General features: G+C 43.2%; 1 non-coding gene and 2 pseudogenes across 1 annotated transcript; all 3 read right to left on the reverse strand.

Moving 5' to 3' along the window:
- Window positions 1-13,193: 13,193 nt before the first annotated feature.
- On the reverse strand, window positions 13,194-13,966 carry LOC129467529 (uncharacterized; annotated as a pseudogene).
- Window positions 13,967-18,969: 5,003 nt separating this feature from the next.
- On the reverse strand, window positions 18,970-20,464 carry LOC129467580 (small ribosomal subunit protein eS10-like; annotated as a pseudogene).
- On the reverse strand, window positions 19,959-20,153 carry LOC134731318 (U2 spliceosomal RNA). Its single transcript, XR_010117295.1, has one exon. It is a non-coding gene; the product is annotated as a U2 spliceosomal RNA (small nuclear RNA).
- Window positions 20,465-20,481: the final 17 nt, after the last annotated feature.

A 20,481-nucleotide genomic window follows, 5' to 3' on the forward strand; every position in this document is an offset into this window, starting at 1 on the left:
TAAGAAGGATTCTTAAAGATCAAAGTACCAAATACCACCTCTTCCTAGATTGATTCTTGAAATATACATTCTCAACAAGATGATTTCTCGGACATTGATCATTAATCCATAAATAGTTCATTTCCTCTGTTCCTCAAATATCTTAATCTATACCATGACTTCTTGATAATTCAATTCAATTAAAAATACATTTAAATGTAAAAGTATGCAAGTTCCTGATTTCAATGCAATGAGGATGCCAAGATGATAAATAAGTTGTCTTCACACTTGGGGATCAAATTGACTGGGTTTCAAGTCCAATGGCCATTAGTAGCCATGTATGGATGGGAACATTTCTGAATATCAGTTGTATTTTGTGTAATATGAATACCTAACTTACAGTATTGATGGTGAAATGAGATAAAGTAGCTAGCGTAATACTACACACACGGTTAATAATAATTAACCATGGGCTGCTGTTAGAGGGTGCTGCTGAATAGCTACAGAATAAGGAAAATATGATCATGGAAAGAGCAACCTGTTGATAGAGATTCAGAAGATCTGAGTGATAGAATTTCACTACGGCCTAGGCTAATCTAACATCTTCATGCCTATCTCATCTGTAAAATGTGGGTACAGGTAATAGGGTCAAATAAGATAATGAATGAACTACATGATGTGAAAACCTTTCTAAGCTACAACAGATCATACAGATGTCAGTCAGGAAAGGGACAACTGTGGCTATATATATCCTTAAGGCTGTCTAATAAGAGGAACAAGTGGACTCATGCTTACTTCACTTTACATAACTCCAAACAGAATGTCACTTCTGAGTGGAAGATAACTTAATACATAAAGGCACAGCTGCCACTGGCCTAAGCAATCATTCAGAGCAAGCATCTATGTATTGATTTTCCACTGCTACTGAGTTAACTCAATAACTGTCTAAAAAGAACATCTCATCTGGCCTTGAAAATTATTCTAAGAACTAAGGTATCTCTACAGCTTAGGAAACATAATTTGGCAGATAATTTACTTCCATTAAAAAATGTATTTCACATAATTAAAAGCAAGCATTTCATAATCTAATACTGAATACCATACTTTTCCCCTCCAAGAAAATTATCACAAGAAAAAAAAAGTCACATCTCCTTTAAAAATCTGCATTATTTGTAAGTGAAACAACTCTTGTTCCACTGAACTACAGCTTTGCTTGGTTTTGATATGGTCAATCACCATCATTATTGAGTCCCCCCACGTAGAGTGCAACCATGTTAGAGAAATTTTTAAAAGCTTTTTTTAATACATAGTTTACTTGTATTCACTCTTAGATGTCTTTTAATGACTAGAAGTTCTTAACTGTAACACAGCCTGCTGTATCAATCCTTTTTTCTTTATGCTTAATGAATAAGGTCCTTTTTAAGAATCCTTTCTTATTCCCAGGTCTTAAATTATTTTCTCTAGAATTTCTTGGATTTTTGTTTTCTTTTTAATGAAAAAAAAAAAAAGACAAACAAATGGTAGGAGTCCCATTTTATTTTTTCCCATATGGATATTCAATGACCTCAGCACCCTGTTTTCTGCAGTGGTGCCCCCATAATAAATCAGTTGTCTATATATGCATAATTCTATCTCTGGACACTTTTTTCCATTGGTCTATTTTTCTCTTTCTTACACAATACCATGCATTGTAATTATTCTAAGCCTTATTTATAATAAGGCTTGATATCCACCAGGATAAATGTTCTAATTATATTCTCCTTCAAAATTATTTTGATTGTTCTTAATCCTGTGCGTATCCATGTATCTCCTGGAGTCAATATTTCATTTCCAACCACTATCCAATTTGTTATTTAAAAAACTAAACTTGGCCGGGTGCATTGGCTCATGCCTGTAATCCCACCACTTTGGGAGGCCGAGGCGGGTGGATCACAAGGTCAGGAGATCGAGACCATCCTGGCCAACATGGTGAAACCCCGTCTCTACTAAAAATACAAAAATTAGTCAGGTGTGGTGGCACATGCCTGTAGTCCCAGCTACTCAGGAGGCTGAGGCAGGAGAATCGCTTGAACCTGGGAGGCAGAGGCTGCAGTGAGCTGAGATCGCGCCAGTGCACTCCAGCCTGGGTGACAGAATGAGACTCCTTCTCAAAAAACAAAACAAAACAAGAAAAAAAAACTATTTTCTTTGCTATATTTATTTATCAAAATTTAGGTAATTGAGAAGTCATATTTATAATATTGAGTCTTTCACCAAACATGGTATCTGCCTCCATTTACTTAGCTTTCCTTTAATTTCTCTCAATGATATTTGGTAATTTTCTCTATAGAGGCCTTGCACATTTTTTATTTATTCTAAGATGCTTGATGATACTATTGTGAATGGCATGATTTCTTAAATTATTTTCTATTGATCAACTGATATTTAATAGTCAAATTAATAGTTATTAATCTAATTGTATTGCTGGTAGGAAATCATACAATTGTTTTATCTTGAGCTTGTTCTAGTGACAGTAATAAATTTACTTATTTCTAATGGTTAATCTCTAATTTTTTTTGGATTTTCTGTACATAATCATGTCAATTTTGTTTCTCCTTTTTGAATCTTTATACCTTTTTTTCTTCGCCTTGTTCTAATCCTGGGATCTTCACTATTATGATGAAAATAAGTGCTGATGAAAAGAGGTTTTTGTCTCATTTGCAATGTCAAAAGAAAATTTTTCATTGCTTTACTATGGTTTGCCATAGTTTTCAACAAAATTTTTCTTTTATCAGATTAAGGAAGTTCTTTCATTCTTAATTTTCTAGAGTTTCTAATCATAAATGGATGAATAATTGAACTTCATCAAATGCTTTTTCTGCATCTGTTAGATGATGTCTTTTCATCTGTGTTCTCTTAATGTGCTACAGTCTAATTGTGTCTCCTAAAATTCATATGGTAATTTTTTTTTTTTTTTTTTTTTTTTAGAGTTTCCCTCTGTTGCCTAGGCTGGAGTGCAGTGGGTGATCTTGGCTCACTGCGACCTTTGCCTCCTGGGTTCAAGTGATTCTCTTGCCTCAGCCTCCTGAGTAGCTGGGATTACCACCAGCTACTTGGGAGGCATGTATCACTATGCCCAGCTATTTTTTGTATTTTTAGTAGAGACAGGGTTTCACCATGTTGGCCAGGTTGGTCTCGAACTCCTGACCTCAGATGATCTGCCCACCTCAGCCTCCCAAAGTGCTGAGATTACAGGCATGAGCCACCATGCCCAGCCCATATATTAAAATTTTAACTGCCAAAGCATTGGCATTAGGAGGTGGGCTCTTTCAGAGGTGATTTAGTCTTGGGAGCAGAACCCTCACAGAAGAGGATCAAGAGACCCCTCATCCCTTTCACCACATAAGGGCACAGCAAGAGGGTAGCATCTATGGCTGCATAATAACTTACCTAAACCTTTATTTATCTAGGAACCATAACGTGGTCCCTCCCTCACCAGACATGGAATCTGGCAGTGTCTTGACCTTGAACTTCCAAGCCTCCAGAATTGTGAGAAATGAATTTCTGTTATTTGTAAGGTGCTCACTTTGTGATATTTTGTTAAAGCAGGTCAAACAGCCTAAGACATGATGTAAATTACATTAATTGATTCTCAAATGTTAATTCAACTTTATTTATTTTTTGAGACGGAGTTTCGCTCTTGTTGCCCAGGCTGGAGTGCAATGGCGCGATCTCAGCTCACTGCAACCTCCACCTCCCGGGTTCAAGCAATTCTCCTGCCTCAGCCTCCCTAGTAGCTGGGATTACAGGCATGCACCACCACGCCTGGCTAATTTTGTATTTTTAGTAGAGACAGGGTTTCTCCATATTGGCCAGGATGGTCACAAACTCTCGATCTCAGGTGATCCGCCCGCCTCGGCCTCCCAAAGTGCTGGGATTACAGGTGTGAGCCACTGCGCCTGGCCTAATTCAACTTTAAAGTCCTGCAATAACCCATCATCATCCTGACGTATTGGCCTTTCTATGAACTACCCTGGCTTAGGTTAGGAAATATCATGTTTAGGATTTTTGCATCTCTGTTCATGATTCATACTGGCCTATAGTTTACCTTTCTAATAATGTCCTTGTTAGGTTTTGGTGTTAAGGTTATTATGGCTTTTTAAAAATAATTGGAAAGAGGTCCTCATAGTAAGGGAGTAAGGTCTTCCACAAACAATCAACAAGGAGCTCAGTCTTCTCACCAATGGCCATGAGATGAGGCATCTTGGAAGTTGATTCACTTATAGCAAACTGTTAGAAATTTTCAAAGTTTTTTTTTATTTATTTTATTTTATTTTATTTTTTAGACAGAGTTTTGCTCGGGGGCCCAAGCTGGAGTGCAGTAGTGTGATCTTGGCTCACTGCAACCTCTGCCTCCCAGGTTCAAGCAATTCTCATGCCTCAGCCTCCCAAGAGTCTGGGATTACAGGCGTGTACCACCATGCCTGGCTAATTTATTTTTATTATTTTTTATTTTTAGTAGAGACAGGGTTTTTCCATGTGGGTCAGGCTGGTCTCAAACTCCTGGACTCAACCAATCCTCCTGCCTCAGACTCCCCAAGTACTGTGATTACAGGTGTCAGCCATGGTGCCCAGCCAGAAAGAGTAATTTAGCACTAATCACCTCCTCCTCATTCCTGTTACTGTTGTCCAGCATTTTATTTTCACCTCAATTTTTCTATTGCCCAAGCTGGTTATCACCATTATTATGCTCCTAAGGTGCTTATTCAGATTTACCCATGTTTACCAGTTTGTTTCTTTACCCACTGCTATGCCAGTTATGAATTTACTGCCTCTCAGCTCCCAAACTAAGCTTGGTTGTCTTGTTTATTGATACTGGAGCTGGATCCTGTATACCTGTATTTCTCCTTTACCAGTTGATACAATACCATCTTATACTAGGTCAGTAAGGGAAAACAGGTTCACTGCAGAGGAAAGTGGCTTCTCTTTCTGGTTCCTGTGTTCTTCCATTGTTGTCTTCTTAATCCTTCTGGCAACAGTGTGCATGCACCCTGCAAGAGGTTTTGCTGACACTCTGGAGTGGGGCTTCCTTCTTACCAATCTGAGCTCAGAATCCCTTGCTCTCTAGCCTTGCTTCTTGCATTTTCTTCCTCCTGGGATCAAATTTCTTCTCATTCTTTTATTGTGTGGTTTTTTTTTTTTAAGATGGAGTTTTGCTCTTATTGCCCAGGCTGGAGTGCAATGGCGCGATCTTGGCTCACCGCAACCTCTGCCTCCCGGGTTCAAGCAATTCTCCTGCCTCAGCCTCCCGAGTAGCTGGGATTACAGGCATGCGCCACCATGCCTGGCTAATTTTGTATTTTTAGTAGAGATGGGGTTTCTCCATTTTGGTCAGGCTGGTCTCGAACTCCTGAGGTGACCCGCCTGCCTCGGCCTCCCGAAATGCCGGGATTACAGGCGTTGAGCCCTGCGCCCGGCCTCTTTTATTGTTTTAATGAGGGTTTATTAGTAGTAAATTCTGTCTTTGTTTAGCACTTGGTCTTTAATGATGAGCGTGTCTTTACTGAGCAGCCACTTCTGAATGATAATTTGGGTATAAAATTCTAGATTGGCAGCTAATTCCTCTCAAGACTTGCAAGATATTATTCCCCTCACTTTTGTCTTTTTTTTTAATGAAGTTTGCTTCTAGTTTAATTTCTTTGTAAATAATCTGCCTATCCTTTTACTGATTCCGCTCTCTGTCTTTAATGTTTGACAGTTTCACTGTTTCGTCTAGATGTGCATTTCTTACGTTTTCTGCTATCACTGTGTGTTCTGAATCTGAAAATGAGTTCTTTTATTTGTAAAGTAAACTCAGCCAGTATCACTTTAAATTCTTCCTCTTGTTCATTTTCTAGTTTTTCCTTCTGGTATTCTCTGTAAACATATTCTGGACTTTTATATTCTATCCTACACACATCTTAACCTTTTATATTTTTAAATTGTCATCTCTTTCTGCTATCTCTTGATAATTTCCTCAAATGTATTCTTTTTTTCTGTCTTTAATGGTTTTTTAATGTCAAGTTTATCCTATTCACTAAGTTAGTATTTCAATGATCTTTGTTTAATTCTGGTATTAGAAAGTTGTGTCTAGTCTTTAGTTTATCCTGTCCACTAGGTTTTATTATTTCAATTACAATAGTTTTCATTCTGCATTTTTTTGCCATCTGTTCTTCAGAATCTTGGTGGGTTTTTTTTTTTTTTTGAACTTTAAATCCTTATATTTGCCTTTACTTACATAAAACTCTTCGTGGGTTATGTATAAATCTGTTCTTTTGTGTATCTGCTGACCATCCCTCATGTGACTTGTTTACTCATGTGTTTTGTAATTTTGGATTGTGAAGTCATCTTAAGTGGGGCTTTCCTGTGGGAAGTCCTGTGGCCTAGGTTATGGTCATGCTCCTAGAGTGATACACTTTGCATCCTCCTAACACCTGAGTTGACACTGTCCTGGAACCAATTTAAATTGTCACCTGTGGTTTTCCACACTAAGTAAATTTTGGATTCAAAACCATGGCAATATGTATTTTCAGGGTTTCAATTTGGTAAGGTAAACTTTAATTAAAAAAAAACCTGGATTCTAGAGACCTTGTTATTTCTGTGATAATAGTTTTTTTAGTTCCATCTAGATAGGCAGAAAAACTTAAGCTGCTAGCAACTATCAACTTTAATAACTCACCCACCCCCATCCTCGATTGCCACAATATCACCTCAACTATCTACTTCTATTTATTTTTTGTATTTGTAAATTTTCTTTTCACGTTGTATGGTATGGCTACATGATAACTTACTTAAACCTTTATTTATAAGCTTTCAGATTGTTTTAATTTTTCTGTTCTAATACACAGTATTTCTATGAAAATTCTCATAGGTATTGAATATTGTGGATATTATTTAGGACAGAGCATAAAGGTTAGATAACTAATCTAGTATCAATCTTCCAGGTCCTGTGAAAATTTTCAGATTGTATGAAATTTTGTCTAGCAGCATTCAGAACCACAGGGAAGGCAAATACTTGGAATCAACCAGGTTGGGTTTTTCTCTTCAGAGGAGTAAATAAAGAGTCAGTGGGTTAGGCTGGGTGTGGTGGCTCATGCCTGTAATCCCAGCACTTTGGGAGACTGAGGCAGGAAGATTGCTTGAGCTTAGAAGTTTGAGACCAGCCTGGGAAATATGGTGAAACCCTGTCTCTACTAAAAATACAAAAATTAGCTGGGTGTGATGGCAGGGGCCTGTAGACCCAGCTACTTGGAGGGCTGAGGTGGGAGGATCACTTGAGCCCAGGAGGTCGAGGCTACAGTGAGCTGAGATTGTACCACTGCACTCCAGCCTGGGTGACAAAGTGAGACCCTGTCATGAGAAAAAAAAAAAAAAAAAGAAGAGTGGGCTGGAGCCCGCAGTGAAGTGAGAGCAGTTTAATGATTATACTCTAAGGACAGGAGGCAGTGGCCAGAACAGCATGTCTGAATCAGTGATTTCAGAAGTGGGATAATTCTTGGGTAATGAAAAGGACTAGAATGTAGGTGATGGACTTTGGTGACAAAATGCAAACTATACATATAACAAGGAGAGTTAATGTTCAGAATATGTGAGAAAAATGTCACAATAACTCAAAGGAAAGACTTATGTTTTCACTACGAGGAAATGCTAAATGCTGAGGTGATAGATCTGCTAAATACCCTGATTTGACTATTGCTCAATGCACACATGTAGAGAAACATCACACTGTATCCTATAAATATCCACAATTATTACATATCAATTAAAATAAAACTTTTTAAAATACAGAAGACTTCTTAAAAGTAAACAAACAAACAAAAATCAGGAAAAGCAGAGGCCACAGAATTAAATCAGGCCATTTAAATGGACATTGAAGTCAGTCAGGATGATGAACTCAAGTATAAGACTTTGGGAGAAATTTGAAAGTTTTCATTGAAAATCTCCAAGAGATCTGAAGGTGGCAGTGCCAGGGAACTGGCAGTGGCGGTGGGTAGCACATGTGTCTAAGAGCAAGAGATTTTCTAATAGGAAGAGAGAAATAATGATTCCGAAGGAATTGGAAGGAGCAAGGAGAATCTATAAACCACATTCCCACCTGAAGTACTTGAAGTACTTTGGAGTTTGAGAGAATGTGTATTATCTAGTTGACATACAAGGGAAGCAATGCCCTCGAGGGAAATCCAGATTACAGTTATAGCTAGGAGATACGAGGAACTGTCAATGACAGAGCAGGCAAAGGAAATCAGGACACTGGCTTGTCATGCGGCTGGACTTCCAGAGAGGACAACTGAACATTTTGTGCAGTGTGGGGGGAAACGGGTGCTGGACCAAGGGAGAAAAATTCAGAATGTAGTGATAAGAGTGCAGGAGAGAATGGGAGAACAAAGGGGTTTAGGGTTTGAACTGTGATCACAGAAACCAGGAATGTTCAGCAGGGAGGGTTGCTCCATCAGACAAAAGAATGGAGGAGTGTGCAGGGGCCTTCTTAGCCATCCCACATGGAGTCAGATATCTCAGCAAGAAAGTCTAAATCTAGTCATTAGGTGTCCAGGAGTAGGGAGTCCTCCTGCTAGCATTGGCCCTACGTTTATGGTTCCCATTAAGAGTACAGGGGCACAGGGACCAAGAGGTTACTACAGAAAGTCAAGTTGTGCTCTGAAGCGCCCCCTGCAGGACCCTGTCCAGAGAGACAGGAGGAGTTGAGGCCCGCTGGTCAGCACTCTCGGCTATGTTGTGGTCCCTCCCACCTGTGCCTCTTTTTGGCCCAAGTTCTAGTCCCACTTGCTTTGTCACCCCTCCTATGGCAGCTTCCTCTCTGGTCTTCAGTGTCCTCATTGATCCAGTGAACATAGCATCTCTCCTCCAATCACATACATTCATGCAGCGATATAAATGATGTGAAAGTACTTTGAAAAATGTAAGTGAAAGACTGGGGCACTGACTTCTTCCCATTTTCCCAAGTCCTGTTTCAGAACCACTGTGTTAGGCCCCAAGCCCCTAACTCCTTCTTGGCCCTTTGATCAAACTTTGCCTACTGAGGGGCATAACTACATGGTATCCCCAGAACAGGGACTAATATTACAGCCCCCATTTCTTCTCTTTGCTATTTGCCATGATACTCTTAAACCTAGAGACTGGGACCCTTCCCCTGGTTGGTGGGGCCCTCTCCCTAGACCAAAAGGGAGGGGCACATTGGCATCATAATGGGCATTCGGACATGGTATGATGCGAGGGGTGGGTGTGAGATAAATGATGGAGTAGGTCTGGGCAACACCCCAGTTACTGGGACTAGTGATTAACTAGAATTCTCAATGAAGACATGACAACAAGGCTCCCTCCAATTTTGCAATTTCCACCCCACCCAATACCCAGTTTGATTCCACACCCTCCTAGTCCATCCCACCCTCGTAAGCCAACCCACTTACCCCCTCTTTTTCCTCAATCTGCCAGGCCTCTTTCTCTTCTCCAGAAGTATATAGATTTTTCAATTTTCTGCCCTCACTGTTATCCCACTGTGGCTCATGCCTGCCCTCCCCACTACCCTACCCTAAAACTCTTCCTGCCCTGCTCTTCTGCTACTCATTACAGACCATCTATTTGCCAGTGCCGTGGCCCTACAACTCTTTCTGGCAACTTCCCTATCTATGCCCCTAGCCCTCTTAGCCCTGCTTGCCAAAGCTGTGGTTCCCGAGCTCTTTCCTGTGACTCCCCTATCTATCCCCCTACTCCTCCTCCTAGCCCTGCTTGCCAGTGCTGTGGTCCCAGAATTCCTTCCTGTCACTCCCCTGTCTATCCCCCTACTCCTCCTCCTAGCCCTGCTTCCCAATACGCTAGTCCCAGAACTCTTTCCTGTGACTCCTCTATCTATTCCTCTACTTCTTCTTCTAGCTCTGCTTGCGAATGCTGTGGTCCCTGAGCTTTTTCCTGTCACTCCCCTATCGATCCCCCTACTCCTCCTTGTAGCCCTGCTTCTTTCTAGTCCCCAGCCTCCAGCCCCGCCACCCGCAACCAGACCTGGCGATTCAAAGATCTCATCTTGGAGATGTTTTTCCTGCTCCTGGAGCAGTTTTGGTGCAGTTCAGAATGGCCAGGACCATGGCTTCAGCAGCCTGACCTGGTGGACAAAGAGAAGCAAGACAACGGCAAACCAGCATTCAGCCTCAGTAAGTCACAGGAGCCCTTTCCATGGCCAGATCCTGGTCACCTACTGCCATCTGTATTTTGCCTTCACTCCCATCTTGTTAATCCTCTTCTATTTTCTTTCTCTGAACAGTCTGCTCCTTTCCTTCCCTTCCTGATCAGCCAGACTGCCTAAGCTTCTACATTTGTCCCTGGCTTCTCCATGGAACTCGGTCTGTAGCCACAACGCAAACCGTAGGGCCACAGACAGAGAAGGTAGAGGGGAGTGAGGAGTGGGAAGCACCTCATCTGTTCTCAAAGAGGGTAAGTCCTGCCCTGGGTTAAAGTGAGTGCAAGAACCATGACCCCTGAGAGCTCACAGGGCACAAGGCCCCTGCTAGAGATAGACAGAGACTCTGTTTTGGTTTTGTTCATGTTTTTCAGGTCTTGTTTATTCCAGAATTTATTTGTATTCACCCTAGGATTCCAGAACCATATCAGGGACTTTAGATATCCAGATTCAACAGAATCTCCATGAAAATCCCACTACATTTTTGAGAACTTGACAACTAAAATTTATATGGAAATGCAAAAAGCCAAGGTTAGCCAACACTCCCCTAAGAAGACATTTTTGCCTGCCAGATATCAGAACTCATCATGAAAATTATAGTAATTAAGATAGTGTAGGAGGGGAGAAAACACAGACAGGCAGACAAATGCCACAGAATGAGAGCAAAAAGAGACTGCCACATTGCTCTGCCCATGCATGACTTGAACACTTGAGATGTGCTAGTAAGTGTAGAACTTACACTGGAATGTTGTTGTTGTTTTTAAAAAGAATTGTTTATTTACCAAACCTGAGGCATATTAGATACAACCAATTTTAAGTTTACATCTTTTAAATCAATTTTGAAGTATTCCACACCCACACACAAATTGGCATGCAACAGTTGTACTAAGGTGAAAGTCACCTTCTCTCAATAAACTGTTGCAAGTGTTCTCACCCAAGGGTGAAAAATTGTTTATCCTGAACGTGAAAACCTGTAACAAACTTAATTATATAAAAGTAATTATTTGTAGTTTTCCCCTTGCAAAGATCCAAAAAAAAATGTACAACTAATATATATCAGTCATAACATAATCCTGGATCATCCCCATACCAAAACCAGATGTTCTTTTCATTTTAAACCCATCATCAGAGAACAAGAGAAAGTCATTTCATTTTACACAAAGCAAAATTCACATGTGCCAAAAAAGAAAGACCTAAATGAAAACTCTAGTGCTGACATGCCCTAAACAAAGGCCACTGAGCAAAAATAAAATAGTGGCTGTATATCACTGCAATGAAATCCAAGAGGCTTAACCCTTTGGCATCAGAAATCCAGATTTTTCTAATTATGTAAATGCCTATTTCTTACGTGCGAAGAGTGAGGGAAGTGGATGTGCCAGTGTGGAAAGAAGAGCCACCATTCACTGGCAATTTTAAACCCATCATCAGAGAACAAGAGAAAGTCATTTCAATTCTTTCACCCAAGGAACTGGCTTTAACAGACAATTAGAAGGTTAGGCAGAAACCCAGAAATGGTTATTAGCTGCTTGTGTCACCAATTTAAGTGGCAGTGATTGAGTCCTAAGGTTCAACGTAAAAATGTATGGGGCAAAATGTATGCTGAGTTGTAGCTTTAAAGCAAAACAAGAAAACAAAGTATAAAAGTACCCAGCCTGGCAGTATACGCCTGAGTCAGAGAGCTCTGCCATTAGGATGGGCAGAAACCATCAAGACTCATACCGTTATTTCTCATAAGGACTCAACAAAAATGGATAGTGAGTTGAACCACAGAATGAGGGAATCCAAAGAATGCAGTCATTTTAGTAAAGTACAGGCTTTGTGCCGATTTCCTGAACAGAGTTTTATTGTGAAAACAAAAAGAAGAAATAATAAAAACTATACCCCATGTTTCACTTAACAGTGTTTGAGTTCCTGGAAGAACCTATGTAATGGAGGCAGCATTTAAATATGAAATTATGCCAATCCACTGTCAAATTTTCACCAAAACTTTCCTAAAAAGGTGTTTCCCCCCAATATCCCAATATCTATTAATCACAAAGAAACATAAGTTGTGAATGTATAGTTCAGAAAATAAAAATGGAGAAACTAATGATATTACTATGACCAAGGTGTTTGGTAAACAGTGAATTCAGAATTTAGGATCATCAAGAAGAGGCTTTTTTTTTTGAGACAGTCTCACTCTGTCACCTAAACTGGAGTGCAGTGGCGTGAACTCGGCTCACTGCAACCTCCACCTCCCAGGTTCAAGCGATTCTCTTTCCTCAGCCTCCTGAGTAGCTGGGATTACAGGCGCCCGCCACCATGCCCGGCTAATTTTTATATTTTTAGTAGAGATGGGGTTTCACCATGTTGGTCAGGCTGGTCTTGAACTCCTGACCTCGTGATCCGCTGGGATCATAGGCGTGAGCCACCGTGCCCGGTCAGGAAGAGGCTTTTTAAATAACCCTCTGAATTTCAAAGACTCTCTGCAGGTAGTAGATCTGTCCCAGTGTCATGGCAACTAGAACAAGAGCTTCAAAGGAGGACCAAAGGACCACTCTGCGGGTCCCTCCCAGGCTTTGAGCAGCTCATCTGACTCCTCCCAAGAGCTGTGCGTGGTTCTGTGTCTGCAGAGTTGATGGGGGTGTGTGGGCATTCCCATGCCTCTTCCCTGCTTGGCCCGATGTGATGGCCAGGAGGAGGCCAGTGTGGCAGGATGCAGTGCCTGCGTGGGGATTGGGTGGCTCTGCCCTGTACATAGCAACCACCCCTGCACCAGTGTCTTCTGATAGCAGGAAGGCCATGGGAGAATCTGATTGGTTTCAGTGTTCGAACCTGTGTCTTCCTTTGGACCCAATTGGCCATTGGTGTTTACATCCTCACCACAGGCCAGGTCCATTCTGGGCCCCCAGAGGGAGCTGAAACTACCACAGAGCCCTCCCAGGGATGCTGGGCATTCTAGGGGTCCTGGTCAGGGTGGGTGGTGTGTGCTGCAAAGAAGGGTCTGCAGGCACAAAATCCTGTTGCTTTGAAGATACTGGGAAGGACCCTCTGGGGCTTCAGTGCCCTTCCCTGGCATTTGAGGCAGGTCCGGGTCCTTCAAAGCCTGTGAGGGTTGGTGAGATGGAGGCGGAGATGCTGCAGCCCCGGCCTGAGCTGAATTTCATCAGTGCCCTCTGCCCGCCGCATCCTCACACAGGGCAGTGGACAGACTGCACTGAGTCCTGGGCTTCCACCTCCTGTCCACCCGCAAGGCAGGAAGGCCAAGGCCCCGCAGAAGCCCCTGGTCCACCCCACCAAGTGGCATGAGTGGGTACGATGGTGTAAAAACTGACTTCTATAGAAGCTGTTTGTACAACTTTTGTTTTCTCTTTTTTAAAAATAATAACACAGTAAATGAAGAAAAGACAGAGAGAAGGATGTGACATGCCTGGGCCATGGAGCACTCTGAGATCTCATCGCGGACACCACTGCCCACACCTCCATCCCACCCTGCGCAGGCCAACACTCACTGACGTTGAAGGCCGCCTTCAGTGCCTGGATGTCTGCGGCCACTCCAGACACGTGGTAGATGCCCACCTCTTCCATCCCTCAGTGCTTGATCTCCTCCACACACTGGCGCATGATATAGGGCACCTTGGACCTCTTTCTCCTGCGGGAGGAGGGAATGTTCTCAGTGTCCTGACAGCCCTGCTTGGGCCATAACACAGGAGACCTGCTCCCTATCTGCACACCCGGAGGCGGGGTGAGGATGGTGACGAAGGTACCCAGGTCTGGGGCTGCACACAGAGCCTTCTGCATGCCTGTCCTCCCTCTGCAAGCTCTGTCCTCATTGCATGTACTTTCTCAGGAACCTTTCAAGCGGCCAGAACCCCTGCAAATCACACATGATCTTTGCGGGAAGGTCTGGAGGCCTGTCTAAGTCAAGTCAGCACAGGAAGGGCATCTGACAGATTCCAGGCCTGAGGTTAGCAGCCTGTGCCCCCAGCTGGGAGATCAGACCCGGTATTGGTCCTGCCACCCACGTACTGTGTGAGAGGAGAATCCCCGACCCCTGCCCTGGGCCTGGGCCTTAACACACATCCGACGAATGAATGAAGGGTTGCCTCAGCACCAGTGCTCCAAGTCCTGCGATGCTAAGTGCTTTTCTCCTCTGAGTCTTAGCAATGGACAATTCCAATACCACCACACAGGACACTAGAGTAAGAATACTTCAAAGTTAGAACACAGTGCTGTGCAGAGGCCTTAACTTTAGTTCTGTTTTGCAACTGGATTTAGGAGCACATCAAAGCTGCTTCTCAAGCCACCCTCATTAGCAGGGCTTATTTGGGGGAGCTGCTGATGGAGTCCTCGCTGCTCATGCCCAGAGCCCTCCCAGAGTGCTATGCAAGTGGCTGCCGTGCAGCTGGGGGTGAGGCGTGGTGTTTAGACACAGATAGGACTCCAGGGTATGACTGATGGATGCCCCGGCCCATGTGACCAGCAAGGTCAGGGGCCTAGCCAGATTCCATCCCGGGGAAGCAAAAGAATTCTCAGAGGAAGTGATCTGTGTCTGCATGAACTGCTCTGAAACCAACAAACACGCTTCTCTTGGCAACTGACTCCTGACAAAGGGTTCAAGGTCGTTTGAAAAAAAAAAAGGGAGCGGGGAGGCCGTGGGTCCTGGAAAAGTAAATTGTTTATTTTACAATAAGAAATTGATTACGTATTTTTTTTTTACAATGGTGGAAAATTAGAAGTGATTGTGAAAATGATGTCTACCCGCCTTGCTGATGAGTAGGATGTGATCTGGCTCTTTAGGAAACTGAATTTGCAGAACTTAAGAATATTGATTTATAAAGGGCATGGCCATTGACGCAGTCCATCTTATGCAAATCTGGATGCCATAAATAATATTTAAAAATGAAAGTATTGGGGTGGAGGTTGCAGTGAGCGGAGATCGCACCACTACACTCCAGCCTGGTCGACAGAGTGAGACTCTGTCTCAAAACCAAAAAAAAAAAAGAAGAAGAAGAAGACATTCCCAACATTGCTCATCAAATTATGACCGTAAATTTCTAGGATCAGACCAATGGCTAAAGAGACTGACGCATCAACACCAGGCAGAGAATAAAGCAGATTTTTTTTTGTTTGTTTTAGAGAGCCTCTAGGAACTTGAATAATGCATATGCCACATTCTTAAGACCCGGTGTGTCTTAATCAGGGATGTTCATTAAAATGCTGGAAAACTGTAAAGACTTCTAGGTCCCATCCAAGGAGATTTTGCCTCTGATTGACTGGATAGTGGCCTGTCCATTGGTATTTTGAAAAATCCCTCCAAGTGATTCTTTTACATCCCAGATAGAAAACCCTAAATTAAAGATGAAAAAACCAGACACCAAGTGGCATTTAAATAAATGTCAACTTTAACTCCACAAAGCATCTGGTTGCATGTGGACAGAAAGAGAAGGAAAGAGGGCCCTATATCTGGATAACTTAGAAATGTGCTCCCCCTAGCAAGATATCTACTAAAATTAAAACCATATTTGAGGATGCTGGCGCTGCGAGCAATATATAAATGATGCATGTAACGTCATTTAATATGATCGTATTTTTGAGAATGAGTTTGGTGTTTTCTAGCTGTTAGTTTTTCCAAATATCAATATAGAAATTAGTCTTCTGCAGCTGCAGAGGCAATTCAGTTTCCAGCTTGCTTGCATGTGGCCTAGAGCCATAACGTGGCCCAGGGCATCTCTGATCCACCCCTCCCCACAACCACCAAAGCCAGAGACAACCAAATGCCTTGGACCACCTGGTGAGAGAGGTAGCTGCATGGCAGTAAGAGTACTGCTCTGAAGTGACAAGAGCCTTAAAGCCTAGTTTCAACTTACTGCTAACTTGCTGACACTGCACACTTGCTGAGTGATCTCGGGTGAATCCTTTCACCTCTCTGATGTTCACTATGAAATCAGAGGTCAATGGTCAAACTTAAACACCTTCAGAGATTGGGTAATATCAGTGAGTAAAATGGACCAGGCACAGCACAAAGTGGAATGGTGCAGACTGTGGCAAGTTGAGAACTTATGCCTCTGTAAGGGGGGCAGCCACCACTCAGTTACTGCAGATTATCTTTGCTGAGGACAGTTGCACAGGTAGTGCACTGCAGAAGGGTAACACCTTAGAGGGGGTGTCATTTGCATCATAGATGCAAAATTCACAGGTGAAGACTGATGTAGTTTGTCCCTAAAGTTTTGCTTTGATTTGCAGATATTTATCCATGGCAGTTTCCTGAAAGATGTTTATAGAAGGTTTTGAGGAATGGGCACCTTTTAATTTGCTACTAAACTAAACCCCAAGGGCCCATTATATGCCAGCGTGGTCCTAGAGATTCCACACTCATTCAGTTCCTTTTCATCATAGGAAGTGGGCATTATAATATCAGGTCCACTGTAAGAGGTGGAGGCTGGGCGTGGTGGCTCATGCCTGTAATCCCAGCACTTTGGGAGGCCTACCTGTGCAGATCGCGGGAGGCCAAGAGTTTGAGACCAGCCTGAGCAACACGGTGAAACTCTGCCTTTACAACACATAAAAAAAGTTAGCCAGGCTTTGTGGCATATCCCTGTAGTCCCAGCTATTCGGGAGGCTGAGGTGGGAGGATCGCTTGAGCCTGGGAGGTCAAGGCTGCAGTGAGCCCAGATTGCACAACTATACTCCAGCTTAGGCCACAGAGCAAGACCTTGTCTCAAAAAATAAAATAAAATAATAAAAAAAAAAGAGAAAGGAACAGATCAATAGGTATAATAAAGTTTGTATAAAAAAAAAAAAGCAAAAGAACATATTTGTTTATTTGGATATTTGTTTATATTCATAAACTACCTCTAGAAAGATACCAAGAAACTGAATCTATTTGGTTGCATCTGAGAAACTACAGGAATAGGGACGGGGTTGAGATGGTGCCTTCCGAATTTTGAAATATACAAATGTATTGTCTATTTAGAAATAAATGGGCCAGGCATGGTGGCTAGGCCGGGTGCGGTGGCTCTTGCCTGTAATCCTAGCACTTTGGGAGGCCGAGACTGGCAGATCACTTGAGGTCAGGAGTTTGAGACCAGCGTGGCCAACTTGGTGAAACTCCGTCTCTACTAAAAATACGAAAATGGCCAGGCGCCGTGGCTCACCCTTGTAATCCCAGCACTTTGGGAGGCTGAGGCGGGCGGATCACCTGAGGTCAGGAGTTCGAGAACAGCGTGACCAACATGGAGAAACCCCATCTCTACTAAAAATATAAAATTAGCCTGTGTAGTTGCGCATGCCTGTAATCCCAGCAACTCAGGAGGCTGAGGCAGGAGAACTGCTTGAACCTGGGAGATGAAGGTTGTGCTGAGCTGAGGTTGTGCCATTGTACTCCAGCCTGGGCAACAACAGCGAAACTTTCTCACAAAAAGAAACAACAACAACAACAAAAAACCACACATAAAAATAGCTGGGGGTGGTGGTGGGTGCCTATAATCCCAGCTACTCAGGAGGCTGAGGCATGAGAATTGCTTGAACCTGAGCGGTGGAGGTCACAGTGAGCCAAGATCAGGCCACTGCACTCCAGCCTGGGCAATAGAGCAAGACTCAATCTCTACATAAATATATAAAATAAATAAATAAATAATATTAAGACAAAAATCATAAGGACATTACATAAACCACATTATGCCAGTGATTTTTTTTAAAATATCAAAACAGGCAGTTTTATAGAAAAATATAACTTCAGGCCAGGTGGGGTGGCTAATACTTGTAATCCCAGCACTTTGGGAGGCTGAGGTTGGCAGATCACCTGACCTCAGGAGTTCGAGACCAGCCTGGCCAACCTAGTAAAACCCCAACTCTACTAAAAATACAAAAATTAGCTGGGCGTGGTGGCACATGCTTGTAACCCCAGCTATGCGGGAGGCTGAGGTGGGAGAATCACTTGAACCTGGGAGGCGGAGGTTGCAGTGAGCCAAGATCACGTGACTGCAACAGAGAAATTCTGTCTCAAAAGAAAAATATAACTGCATAAAAATGAAGTAGGGAGAAACAGAAAAGTTTGTCTAGATCTAGAACCATTAAAGGAATTGAATGTTTATTTTAAAATCTGTATCCCATCCCCTCAAAAATCTCACAAAAAGACAAAACCAAAGAAAAGCACCTGGCCCAGATGATTTTATAGACAGCAAACATTAAAAAGAATATAAAGTTTTTATCTTCTACATAATTTTTTAAAATTAATTAATTAATTTATTTTTGAGGGAAGTCTTGCTTTGTAGCCCAGATTGGAGTGCAGTGGCGTGATCTCCGCTCAGTGCAACCTCCGCCTCCCAGGTTCAAGCGATTCTCCTGCCTCAGCCTCCAGAGTAGCTGGGATTACAGGTGCGCCCGGCTAATTTTTTGTATTTTAATAGAGATGGGATTTCACCATGCTGGTCAGGCTGTTCTTGAACTCCCGACCTCAGGTAGTCCACCCGCCTCGGCCTCCCCAAGTGCTAGTTTTACAAGCCTAAGTCACAGTGCCCAGCCTACACAATCTTTCAGAAAAAGAAGCAAATGGAATTCTCCCCAACTCACTGTGAATTTAGTATAGGCTTAAAACCAAACCAGACATAAATAGTACAAGGAGGCAAAAGTATAGACTAATTTCTTACGGACATATATGCAAAAATGCTAAATAAAATATTAGCAAATAATCCACCAATGGATTAAACATGTATCACGACCAAGTTGGGGTTTTCCTAGGAAACTAAGATGATGTAATAAAAGAAAAAACTATTAAAATAGTACAAACTCTCTAAGGAAAAAACCTGTATGATCACATTGCAACAGGTTCATTTGCGACATAATACAATTTTTTTCTTTTTTTTTTTTTTAAGTCTTTTTGGCTGTAAGTTTATTCAATGCAAAATAATCCTCTCCAGTTTTACTGAGGTGGCTGACGGCGTCCACGACCAAATCCGCCTCTAAACTGGAATTCGGTTGCTGACCCAGCCCCAGCCTCGGCTTTGTTGTCGGCACCGGGGGCAGAGCACTCCCTCTGTAGGTATCTCTGTCGGCCTCCCCTCTTGTGAGTCTTGCAGGTCGCTCACCCTCCAGAACTTTAGACCCAAGCCTGCCAGTCCCTGGACGGCTGCGGCGTAGGGTGACAGGCACAATCTCCAGGGGCAGATGAAGGTAATCACGGAATACTGGATACCCTCATTGGTAAGGTACCAGTAGAAATGTCTCCAGGCAAACTGTTCCTTCACGTAGTAGCCTCGGGACCACATGACGTGAAGGTTGGGCACATTCTTTTTTTTTTTTTTTTGAGCCGAGTCTCACTCTGTCGCCCAGGCTGGAGTGCAGGGGCGCGACCTCGGCTCACTGCAACCTCCGCCCCCTGGGTTCAAGCAATTCTCCTGCTCGGCCTCCCGACTAGCTGGGATTACTGGTGTCTGCCACTGTGCCCGGCTAATATTTTTGTATTTTTAGTAGACACGGGGTTTCACCATCTTGGCCAGGCTGGTCTTGAACTCCTGACCTCGTGATCCGCCCGCCTCGGCCTCCCAAAGTGCTGGGATTACAGGCGTAAGCCACCTCACCCGGCCGGGCACATTCTTGTCTGCTAGCTCCAGGTGCTTAGGCATGTGGACATCCTTCTTGACCACCGTGACTTCCTCTTTAAAAAGGAGTTCATAAATGTCAATCCGGTTCTTCTTAGGCATCAGCGTTCTGGGGAGGAGCAGCCACTAAGGCGGCAGGGTGGCCCGGATGGGGGCCGATGGAACTCGAACTCCACCAGAATTTCTTTAATATTATATATATACATACATAGATATGTATATATGTGTGTGTGTGTATATATATATATATATATATATATATATATATGTTGCTCACTTATTTTTTTGTCTGTTCCCTTATGTACCGGGAGTGCCAGGAGGACAGGGCTTTGTGTTTTCCTCACCACTGTCTGCACTTGATCTTAGCCAAAAGGCCGAGAAGCGATCCTCACCACTGTCGGGCTCATGCATAGCACAGTCCTTGGCACACGGTAAACACGTTGAGGAGAACCTCTGGGACTAGCGGACTCTGAGCATCATTCCGGTGGGCCCAGTGGGACCTCTGAAGGGATCCGCCTTGCCAGGCTCCAGCCCAAGACCTGACGCATGCGCACTGGCTGGCCGGCTACTTTGTTTTTTCTTGACCGGCCAAGTTGCAGGGCGCCTGCGCGACCCAGTGCCGCGACGGACGCGAGCCGGAGATGGGGTAACGGGAGGGGGTGGTGGTGGGGGACAGCTGCGCCTGCGCAGTGAAGGAATGTAGGCGGGGCCTCC

This window comes from Symphalangus syndactylus, chromosome 18, assembly GCF_028878055.3.
Source record: "Symphalangus syndactylus isolate Jambi chromosome 18, NHGRI_mSymSyn1-v2.1_pri, whole genome shotgun sequence".
In the NCBI taxonomy this organism is placed as follows: domain Eukaryota; kingdom Metazoa; phylum Chordata; class Mammalia; order Primates; family Hylobatidae; genus Symphalangus; species Symphalangus syndactylus.